This window comes from Myotis lucifugus, unplaced genomic scaffold (assembly GCF_000147115.1).
Source record: "Myotis lucifugus unplaced genomic scaffold, Myoluc2.0 scaffold_2923, whole genome shotgun sequence".
Taxonomy (NCBI): Eukaryota; Metazoa; Chordata; class Mammalia; order Chiroptera; family Vespertilionidae; genus Myotis; species Myotis lucifugus.
In genome coordinates this window covers 8,276-17,721 of record NW_005873971.1, presented here as the reverse complement: position 1 = coordinate 17,721, position 9,446 = coordinate 8,276, and the positions used below count along the sequence as shown (strand labels likewise).

The 9,446-nt window shown below is 43.3% G+C and overlaps 1 long non-coding RNA gene across 1 annotated transcript; it reads right to left on the bottom strand.

The window, feature by feature from the left end:
- Window positions 1-291: 291 nt before the first annotated feature.
- Window positions 292-2,107, bottom strand: LOC102439861. Its single transcript, XR_002827720.1, has 3 exons — window positions 2,072-2,107; window positions 889-944; window positions 292-420 (listed from the first exon to the last, which is right to left on the bottom strand). It is a non-coding gene; the product is annotated as an uncharacterized LOC102439861 (long non-coding RNA).
- Window positions 2,108-9,446: the final 7,339 nt, after the last annotated feature.

Sequence of the window (9,446 nt, the reverse complement as noted above, 5' to 3'; positions counted from 1 at the left end):
TATTACAACGGCAGAGCCCCACTGAAGTAAGCTTTAGATCGTAAGAGCTCTCAAGGTGATTCTTTAAGACACTCAAGTTTGAAAATGTTTGCATTCGTTTATAAAAGGATCACGCCAGACCCCCATTTATTATGACTCCATCACTAACTGGCTGTGTGGCCTTGAGAAAGTCACCGAACCCCTCTGGGCCTTGATGTCCTCGTACACTGTGTCCTACTATATCAGTAAAGCCCCCTTGCCCTGTTCAAGGCTAAATTCCACATTTCAACCAAACAAAGACTGCAAGGAGCGCCCATCCCTGGGGACGGGGCTTGGAGTCTCACCACGTAGAGCTGTTTCCAGATGCTGCCCCATTCCCAAAGCGTCGTTGTCACTTCTTGTGCCAGAGGAATTTCTGCAGGAATGATGTTCTCAATATTTCTATTTAAGGCAGGAGAGAAAGCGGTGTGAAATTGGGACCCAGGTGCTAACAAGACAAAATGCTGGCCAATTTGCATGAAGCTGCAGTTGCTGAGAGGGTCCTTGCTGTGAATTTGCTGTCCCCTCCAACAGCCACACCAATTACATTATGCAAATGCAAGAGGCTTCTCTTTTAATGTCCTCCTTCACTGGGGTGGGCCCTTCAAGCTCATTATTCACGGTTAATTTAATTAGTACAGTCCAAAGGCAGTTGCCAATGAAAAGTCTGATTCTCAAACTTACTGATACCCACTCAGAATCAGACCTGAGCAGGAATCAATTTGGATTAGATGAGGGAAAGGAGCCACACAAATAAACACAGGCACGAAAAAGACGGATCACATCCACCAAGTCATGCTTTCAAAGAAGACAGGACAGAGACACCCCATAAGCCACCGAAGGCCAAGCCTAGTGAAGAATGGCAAGTACCTTCTTTTTTCAATGGTCACTTCCTTGATGTGGATAAAGGACTTAGGAAAAATGCCCTGTTGGAAATAAGATAACATAGCTTAATATACATAACGAAACATCAAGTACAATAGAATGACACATCCCCACAGAAATAACTGAGCCCAGGTCCTCGTGGCTTTTACAAAAGCCACTACTGGAAAAACTCTCAAACTTTAAAGGAATAACCCCAGCATCCACAGAGCAAGGGCTGGATTCTAAATCCACCCATTTAGGTCCAGGTCTCCTCCAGTTCTCCGTCAGTTCTTCTAGATCCCACAGTAGCGCTAGATTTCAAAGGATGCTCCAGCCCCAGGTGACACATGGACGCTCAACGTTATCACATGGGCAAGAGAGGGGTGCTTGAAGGACTCACTCTAAGAGAGACAAGACACTCTGCCTGGCCCCTCTGTGCCCAGTCCCCCTGCACAGTCATGAGCAGTTGGAAGGTCAGGTCCTGAGCAAGCGTCTCCCTGGCTGCAAGTGGACTCGTTTGATTTGAGGTCCTTTTCTCCCTGGTTTTATTTGATTGCTCTTTAGAGAGCAAAGTAGGCTCATGCCTCCCAACACACCACTGTCAGGGAGGAAGGAAGAAGCATCTATTGTTATTTCCTTCCTCCAAAAGCTTGGCTCAATTAATAATAACAGTTTGTCAATTACTCGGAAATTCCTTCCTAAATTCAACCAATAGGCACAGTAGGGGCATCTGCCACTGCACTAGACATTGTGCGAGGTGTGTAGAGGAGCAAAGCAGGCACCCGCTCTCGTGGAGACGAATACGGTGCAATGTGAGGCTGGAACAAGGAAACTCGCCAGCCCTGTCTCTTCTCTGTCGTGGCGATACAGAGGTGAGGAAATTATGAATGCCCGAAGCACTCAACAGGAAAGCAGTAGATCAATTTCAAATAAAAAATGCACAGTACCATGGGGATCAAGGAAGGGAGAAATCAGATATGACTGGCATATTGGGAAAAGTTTCAGGGAGGAGAGGGCTCTGCAGGTTGGCCTTGAAGAATGAGTGAAAGGGGAAGTTGAGGCTCCTGAGTACCAAGTTGTAGAGGTGGGAAAGCACAGGACACAAGGAGGGAGGGGTGGAACCTGTTTGCTAAGGAATGGCAGGTAAAGATACCCAGTATTGTCCCAAATCAGAACAAATTCATCTTACCTGTAACATTTTGTGCTTTAGGAGGTATCCCCTATAAGAGAAAACAAAGAAACAGGTCTCTCATCTATTCTCACAAGTCTATCACAAGTCTATTGCTGGTATTTTTGTTGGTGTGTGTGTGTGTGTGTGTGTGTGTTTGTTTTTAACTAGCAAAGAAACTCCTGCAAACTGCTTTGGACCTTAGATACAAATCAAGTCGGGAAGCCCCTGGGCTTCAACCAGCTGTTCGTTGCCAAGATCTCCAAAAAACATCTACAAATACAGGAATGTCACATAAAAGCAAGTCTCCTCCTTCTTTTGAAAAAAACAGGAGGTTCCAGCAGAGATGGCCAGCGCCCTCCCATGGCCACAGCTGGCTGGTGGGGAGGAGCAGCTGGTCTCTGAGAAAGAGCAGGTGCCTCCAGCTCACTGGCAGCCACCCAGCCCCTCCCTTATCTCCATCACCTGCTGGGTGCCGTGTCCATGTGCATGTTTCAGCCTCGGCCTCAAGGACATGCAAAGGCTAAGGGAGTTTGGCAAACATCCTAAAATAATATCCCAGTTCTAACAGCAGCAAATGACATCTAACTATGATCTGCAAAAGTTAGTCATTACAAAACAGGCAAGTTCAGAGATGGGTAAAAAGATGTTTAAAAGATTCTTCTTTTTGCAGGAATATCAAATGATACAATTAACACAAATCCAAGTTGCACCCAGGCCTCAGACAAAATGAACCTCGGTGTAGCAAGTACTGATGACTGTGATGAGCCCACTGGCCTTTGAAATGAGTCAAGCACAGCCAAGTAGTGGCGTTTGTCATCCCCGTAAATGTAACGTGTCTGTCGGGAGCCTCATTAGCAAACGCTCATTCCCAGGCTGACAGATTGTAGCTGAAATATGTTCTCCACAGACTGAAGAGCAGGTCCCAGAACAAACAACTTACAATGCAAAGTCACCCCTCCCGTCATGACACAGTTTGAGGGGCAGGGCTTAAAGAAAGTTCCAAAGCCACTGGGGCCCACAGTGGCTCCTATTTTGAGAGGAAGAAAGAGAGAAAAAGGATAAAAGGAAAGCAGAAAAAAAGGAATAGAGGTTGGAGAGAAAGATTCTCAGGTTTGGAATTAAGTACCATTCTAAGCACTCTTTGAGTATGAAGCCTTTTAATCTTCATAACAACCATATGAGATAGGAACTGTAATAATCACCCCATTTTGCAGGAGAGTGGTCTACCTGAGGCACAGAGAAGTAAACTAACTTGCCCAGGGTCACACAGCTAGTGACAGTGTCAGGATTTGAACATAAGCAGCCATCATACCGTGCTTCCTGTTTAATGTAGGAAGGAGAATAGTGGTTGCCTAAGATCTTCATCCTCCCAGCACCCGAATCCCCAAAACCACAGCCCACTAAGCTACTTTCCAGCTGAATACTTCCAGCGTGAAAACCTTACCACACCACACAGCATGACATTCTATTTTCATGCTCCTCTTTAATTTCTCCATCATTATTGGTAATAATTAGCCATTAATGACAGAGCTTATCCCTTCTGAGTGCTTGCTGTGTGCAAGCAACTATGGTCAAGCTTTTAGTTTTGTTTTGTTTTTAATTATAAATTAATCTTCACAACAATCCTAGAAAGTCAGTACAATTACTGCCTCAATTCTACAAGTGAAAATAGAGAGGCACAGAGAGACTAAGCAACTTGCTCATGGTCACACAGCTGGTGCGTGACGCAACTAAGATTTCAGCCGAAGTATCTGACTCTAGAGATGACACTCCAAAGCACTGCACAATAACAGTTCTTCCCCATCCCACCAACTTCGTGTGAGAGCATTTCTGTAATATCACTTGCTACCATTTATTGATGGTTTAATTCATGTAAAGCTGTATGCTAAGTGTTGTACATGCATTTTCTTATTTCAATACTGTGGGCTAACTATTAACATTCCCATTCTATAGGTAAAGAAGTAGAGATTCAAGTCAATTGATGTACTGGGCCAAATCACCACAATCAGGGTTCAAGGGCATGTCTGCAGGGCTTCAAATCCAGCCCTCCCAGCTGTTCTGCCACAATGTCCCCTGTGAGATGAGCATAAATACAGATAACTGTCTCTTTGAGTACAAATACAGATAAGGGTCACTTGGTTGCAATGACCTGAATCCACTTGATGGCCAAGGCCACCAAAATCCACCAGAAAGCAGGAAAACAATCAAGGGACAAATAGACCCTGCCCAAAGCTCATGCCCACATCTGCATCTCTGTCACAGGGGCCCCATTCCAGGGACTTTGCCTGCTCTGACCCTTGAGACTCAGTTCCTTGTGCACACTTGTAGGTTTCCTGATTCTCAGAACTTCGGCTCACTCCTGAGCAAGGAGTCTATTGACTTTTACCCCCCAGATACACATTCTGGCTCCCATATGCAAGTTCAACCAACACTGATTGTCCACCTATCATGTACATGGAGCTAGGTGCTTTCAGAAATAAATCCCAATGACACTTGGCGAGAAGGGCTTATACCATCTCCCCATGCTAGGTGACGAGAATGCGTCAACTACTTCAGCGCTGACATCCCCACCCTGCTGGATCACTGACCTCTGTGACCTTCTGAAGTCAGCTGCCTAATCTGGTCAGCTGTCACCTTTACCCAGCTGTACTCCAAGACCTGAATAGGCAGATACCAATAGTAGGCACACGCACAGCCAAATCCTTGACAACAGACTTTGAGCTTTGAGTCAAAGCAGGCTCAGTGTAACACAGCACTTAATCCTACCCCAGGACTTGCCCGAGGCTCATCGTTCTTTCAGGTTAAATAATAGCAAGGGGTTTTGTGCTAATCCTTCCCATGTAATTGCACTTCTTTTCTTAAATGGAACACTCACAAAGTGCATTGCGGGGGGAGATGAGAAAAGGGATTTTTTTAACCATACTTCTGGACAATTGTAAGTGCCAAAATACATCCATTGTCCGCTCTTCCCACATCCCAAATACCAAAATGAAATGTACCTAAATTCTCTAGTCACCTAGGAGTTGCAGGTGGTGGGGAGAGGGAGGAGAGATTAAAAATATCCCAGCACACCAAAAAGGAATCACAGCCTAGAGATCCAGTCCTCTCTCTGTCACCTCCCGGCAGCATGATGTCTGGTTGTCACCTAAGCCTCAGTTGTAGGCAGTTAGACAGACATGAGCAGAGCAAGGACGACGGGCCAGCTACAGAAGGTCACCAGGGCAGAACCCCCTGGACACCTAGTGATGAAAAGGAACTGGTAGAGCAGATATTGGAAATATCCACTTCAAAACCTTGCCCTTGGGATTTCTCTCCCCCCTAGAATGCCTCCGGTTATGCAGGTGGGATTCTCCTGACCTTTTCTCCTCCAGCGTGTGGTTGTCATGTGGTAGATGTGGTAGACCCCCACCTGTAGAGAACAAGGGGGCGGGGGGAGAGGGCTGGAGGCTAACTTCTATGCAGGAACAGAAACAGAACAGCCCCTGATAGGTCAGTTTGAAGAAGAAAGCAGTTAATTCCCCTCCCAGGGTTTAAAAAGGAATCCTAGCCCCTTCTCCCTCTCTCCCCACCTCATCCACCCCCCACCCCCAGCTTGAAATTTCTCTTCGAGTGTACTTACTCTTTGTTTGCTCAAATAAATTTTCTCTAGCGAGTTTGGGTCTTGGCTCTGAATTCTTTTCTTATCCAGAAATCAAGTCCTGAGGTTGCTTTGCGTTTGACTGAGTGAGCTGCGGTTAACTGACCTCTCCGTGCATCTGGCCGAGTGAGCGGTGGTGAACTGTCCCGCTCAATGTTTTGATGAGTTCCCTGTCTTCTCCTTACTCTCTGGCCAAGTGAACTCTCTTGTCCTCATGGTGGCTGGGTGAAGTGTGGCCACCGACACTCCACGCTGTACGCGTGCCCACACGTGGTATTTTGTGGAAGAGCCACACTCAAGGGGCCAAAGAGCCGCATGTGGCTCGCGAGCCGCAGTTTGCCGACCACTGTCCTAGGCCAGCATCTTCTCTGAAAAAGGTCAATCTTTACCTTACCTGAGCTGATCCATTATCTTTCTGCATCTTTGATAACATATTCTTGCAATGTCAAAATAATTTTTCTTTTTCAGGACCCCTCAAAGCTCAGGCATCACTCTGTGGAGACCACAAATCCCCTCATTGCTATAGGTAATTGTTGACTGTTAACTATCCTGCACCCACCTAAGTCAAAGAAGTCTGTGACTATCATTTTACTTTTCATTCAATCTGAGAAGTTTCCCTGCTTTGCTTTCTACCACCTTCCTAATCTATCACCAATGGATTTCATGTAACCCACCAGCATCTCCTCAGTTGATTGTAATGTATAAAATAAGATGCAAAACTGCTATTCTCTGGAGCATTATCACAATCCATTGAGATTCTGTTTCCCAGCATTTGTTGACAGTTTGGCTCGAATAAACCCACAAAAATTCTTCACAGGATTCAAAGTTTCTTACATTGACAATTGGCCAAAAGCCCATGGTCTTGACTTGAAAGGAAACAACTCTGGGTACCATCACCACCACCTATTCAGCCAACATCAAATTTTATTGAGCAACCTCTGAGTGCAAAGCATATTATACTACACATGCCAAGGAAATACATCTTTCTCTTCACACTTTAAAGGATAAATCCAGACAAATGGAAATACTCATTTTTTTAGTCACTCCTATGAGCACAATTTAAATAGGCAGGTGTGGGGAATATAGAGCGGCTCATGACAAAGGTCTTCAAATGGGAATATCTTTGCATCAGTTACTAGTTCTGTAAATTGTTTGAGTCCCTTATACTTAAAAATGGCATCAATGCCCCACTGGTGTGGCTCAGTTCCATTACAGGTCAGGGCACATGTCTGGGTTGTGGGCTTGATCCCCAATATGGAGCATGGAGGAAGCAGACAATCGCTGATCCTCTTTCATCATTGTTTCTCTCTCTCCCTCTTTAAAATCCATAAAAACATATTTTAAATAAATAAATAAATAAATAAATAAGGCATCGAAATCCTTCAGGTTCTGTGGAAAAGGAAATAGGATATACCATTTGTTTAGAAGAGCACCTCAATTTGATACTAATCAGGCAGCATGTATAGAAAGTCTGAAAGAATTGAAAGTATTCAAGAAACTAGCACTTTTTTTTCCTCCCTTTAAATTAAAGAGTTCGTGTAAGTAAATGAATGACATAAGGACTTTTAGCAATTGTGATCTTTTTCTCCTATGAACTGTGTATATTGCACTTAAAGTTCACTTCAGTTTCATGGCCACTGTGTTTTCTCTTGTGTTGTTTAATGCTCTAATCACAATATACATTGGTTATACATGTAACCATACTAGATACTGTCTCCCAAGCTGAATGGAAGGTCCTTGAGCATCAGACTTGTTAGAATCTTTTGTTCATGCATTTCTATGGTTATTTAAAGTGTTCAATATATATTTATCATGACTAACTTGAATAACATAATAAATACCTGTGATTAAACCATGACACTGAAAAAAAAGAAATAGAGAAAGATACAAACAAGTGGAAGCATATACCCTGTTCATGAGTTGGAAGAGTTAATATGATTAAAATGTCCATACTACCCAAAGCAACCTACCAATTCAACACAATCCCTATTAAAATACCAATGGCATGCCCTAGCTGGTTTGGTTCAATGGATAGCGTGTCGGCCTGCAGACTGATGGGTCCCAAGTTTGATTCTAGTCAAGGGCACATGCCCAGGTTGCAGGCTTGATCCCTAGTGGGGGACGTGCAGGAGTCAGCCAATCAATGATTCTCTCTCATCATTGATGTTTCTACTTCTCTCCCTCTCCCTTCCTCTCTAAAATCAATAAAAAATCTATTTTTTAAAAATACCAATGGCATATTTCACAGGTCTAGAACAAATATTCTAAAAATTTATATGAAACCAAAAAATACTCCAAATATTCACAGTAATCTTTAGAAAGAAGAACAAAGTTAAAGAAATAAAAATACCAGATATCAACCTAGATTACAAAACCATTGTAATCAAAACAGCCCTGTATTAGCACAAGAACAGGCATATAGATCAAATGAACAGAACAAAGACCCTAGAAATAGACCCACACCATTGTGGTCAATTAATATTGACAAAGGAGGAAAGAACATACAATGGAGTCAAGACAGCCTCTTAAAAAAATAGCGTTGGGGAAATTGGGCAGGTACTTGCAACAAAAAAAAAATGAAATTAGACCACCAATTTACAGCATACACAAGAATAATCTCGGACCCTAACCGGTTTGGCTCAGTGGAGAAAGCGTCGGCCTGAGGACTAAAGGGTCCCAGGTTCAATTCCATCAAGGGCATATACCTTGGTTGCTGGCACATCCCCAGTAGGGGCTGTGCAGGAGGGACTGTGCAGGAGGCAGCTGATCGATGGGCAGCTGATCGATTCTCTCTCATCGATGTTTCTAACTCTCTATCCTTCTCCCTTTCCTTTCCTCTCTGTAAAAAAAATCAATAAAATATATATTTTTAAAAAAGAATAATCTCAGAATGGATAAGAAACTTATATGCTAATTACAAAGCCACAAAAATCCTAGAAAAAGACATAGGCAGCAAAATCTCAGACATCTCATGGAGCAGAGTTTTCACCAATACACCTAGAGCAAGAGAAACAAATGAAAATAAATAAATAAATGGGACTCAATCAAACTAAAAAGCTTCTGAACAGCCCTAGCTGGTTTGGTTCAGTGGATAGAGCGTTGGCCTGTCGACTGAAGGGCCCTGGGTCCATTTCCAAGGTCAAGAGCACATACATGCCTTGTCCCCCAGTAAGGGGCATGCAAGAGGAAGCTGATCAATGATTCTCTCTCATCATTGATGTTTCTATCTCTCTTTCCCTCTCTTTCTCTTTGAAATCAATAAAAATATATTTAAAAAAATAAATTAAATAAAAAGCTTCTGAACAGCAAAAGAAAACATCCTCAAAATGGAAAGGGAACCCACTGTATGGGAGAATATATTTGCCAAGGATACATCTGATAAAAGGTTAAGTTGAAAAATATATTAAAAACTCATACAATTCAACAAAAGGAAGACAAACAATCGAATTTTAAAATCCAGGCTAGAGCATCAGCCTGTATACCAAAGGGTCCCAGGTTCAATTCCGGTCAAGGACATGTACCTTGGTTGCAGGCTCCTCCCAGACCCAGGCCCTGGTTGGGGCTTGTGCAGGAAGCAACTAATCGATGTATTTCTCTCAAGTGGATATTTATCTCTGTTTTCCCCTCTCCCACTCTCTCTAAAAATCAATGGAAAAATATCCTCAGGTGAGGATTAAAAAAATAAAAATGGGCAAAGGACCTGAATAGACACTTCTCCAGAGTGAACATACAAATGGCCAAGAGACATATGATAAA